We start from the raw sequence: 2,500 nt of genomic DNA, 5'->3' as shown, positions 1-2,500 counted from the left end.
AGTGATGAATTATTTTTTTCTTTTGGTTATCTAAAACAATGAAATGAAGAGTTTTGATACAAGAGTAGGTACATTAGACCAAGACGCCCACCATGACCTTGTTTTTACACCCATCACCCATTTAATTGTCAAAATACGTGTGTAGTGGTTGTTTTATTATTATTTTTTTTTTCTGGGAGCTAAGCAACTTGAAAGAATTATGCCCGCAAAATTTCAGATTTTTTCGACAACTATAACTATTTTTTCTAATTTCTTATTATTTAATATTTAAAAATTCATTAAAAAAAATTGGTTGGTTGAAAAATTATGAAACTTGATTTTTAAACTCTTTAGAATGTCCCATTAATGAATCAATCCAGCTCACGGAAAAAAAACAATATAAAACTTGAGATATTTGACTGTATGACCGTTCGGAAAAATCGTATCTAGGCCTGGCAGACCAAAAATGCCTCAAAATGTACTATATAGGGGGGTGACTAGTCTGCATGGGCTGGGCACGGGGGTACCCCTATATCTTCCGCCACCCCCACGCCCCAAGCACTATGTGCCGCACATGGGCATATGCTTGGGGCACGGGGGTGGTGGTCGGAGGTCGAGGCCGATTGATGGTGGCGGAATGCCCACGGTGAGGTGGTGTCGGAATGGTCCTGCGTGCTCGCCCGCCCTGCCCCACCTGCGTGTTCCCGCGTGCGCGCGCCCCCCGCCCCGCCTCGCCCGCGTGCTCCCGCCTGCGCGCGCCCAGCCCCGCCCCGTCCACGTTGTCCCGCGCGCGCGCCTCGCCCAGCCCCGCCCGCATGCTCCCGCGCGCGCGCCCCGCCCAGCCCCGCCCGCGTGCTCCCGCGCGCGCGCCCCGCCCAGCCCCGCCCGCGTGCTCCCGCGCGCGCGCCCCGCCCAGCCCCGCCCGCGTGCTCCCGCGCGCGCGCCCCGCCCAGCCCCGCCCGCGTGCTCCCGCGCGCGCGCCCCGCCCATCCCCGCCCCGCCCGCCTTCTCTCGCGCGCGCGCCCCGCCCAGCCCCGCCCCGCCCGCCTTCTCTCGCGCGCGCGCGCCCCGCCCTGCCCCGCCCACGCCCCATCCATCACCCATTAATTGTGAAATTACATGTGGAGTTGTTGTTTTTTTGTAATTTTTTTTCTGGGAGCTAAGCAACATGAAAGAATGATTCCCACAAAATTTCAGATTTTTTTGACGGCTCTAGCTATTTTTTCTAATTTCTTATTATTTAATATTTAAAAATTCATTAAAAAAAATTGGTTGGTTGAAAAATTATGAAACTTGATTTCTAGATCCATTACAATGTCCCATTCATGAATCAATCGAGTTCATGGAAAAAAACAATCTAAAACTTGAGATATTTGACCGTATGATGGCTCAGAAAAATCGTATCTAGGCCTGGCAGACCAAAAATGCCTCAAAATGTACTATATAGGGGGGTGACTAGTCTGCATGGGCTGGGCACGGGGGTACCCCTATATCTTCCGCCACCCCCACGCCCCAAGCACTATGCGCCGCACATGGGCATATGCTTGGGGCGTGGGGGTGGTGGTCGGCGGATGAGGGCGGTTGACGGCGGCGATGCGGTGGCGAAACTTGCACGGTGAGGCAGTGTCGGGTGCCTTTGGGCGTGCGACATGAGCCTTGTTGAGAATGAAATGTTGCGATGTTGCCTTCTAACTTGGGCTGGCTTGAGGATGGTTGATGGTTGGCACGATGATGAAACATGCAATGTGGGGTGGAGCCGGGTGCCTTCGGGCGTGCGACATGAACCTCGTTGAGTGTGTGACGTTGTGGTGATGCCTGCCAGCCTTGGGCCAGCCCTATGTTTTGAAGGCCGGTGGTGCCAGAACATGTTCGGCTGGTTGGAATCGGGTGCCTCTGGGCGTGCGACACGAGCCTCATTGAGCACGGAATGTTGCGATGTTGCCTTCTAATTGGGAATCTCTGGTGTGAGGAACTGTGGATGGTTGCTAGTATGACGATGAAACATGCAAGGTGGGGTGGAGCCGGGTGCCTTCGGGCGTGCGGCATGAACCTCGTTGAGTGTGGGACGTTGTTGTGGTGTATGCCTCCCTTTCTTGGGCCAGCCCTATGTTTTGAAGGCTGCGTGGTAGCAGAACATGCACGGTGGGGCGGTGTCAAATGCCTTTGGGCGTGCGACATGAGACCTGTTGAGAACGGAATGTTTCCTTCCAACTTGGGCTGGTTTGAGGATGGTTGATGGCTGGTACGATGATGAAACATGCAAGGTGGGGTGGAACTGGGTGCCTTCGGGTGTCCGGGATGAACCTCGTTGAGTGTGTGACGTTGTGGTGATGCCTCTGGCCCATCCTTGGGCCAGCCCTATGTTTTGAAGGTGGCGTGTTGGCAGAACATGCACGGTGGGGCGGTGTCAAGTGCCTTTAGGTGTGCGACATGAGCCTTGTTGAGCATCGAAGGGTTGTCTTGAGGATGGTTGATGGCTTGACCGCGCACGACGTTTTGGGCTTGGCTTCTTACGATGATT

Source organism: Cucurbita pepo, unplaced genomic scaffold (genome assembly GCF_057944985.1).
Source record: "Cucurbita pepo subsp. pepo isolate OVF unplaced genomic scaffold, ASM5794498v1 scafford_137, whole genome shotgun sequence".
NCBI lineage: Eukaryota > Viridiplantae > Streptophyta > Magnoliopsida > Cucurbitales > Cucurbitaceae > Cucurbita > Cucurbita pepo.
This window is presented reverse-complemented; position numbering follows the sequence as displayed.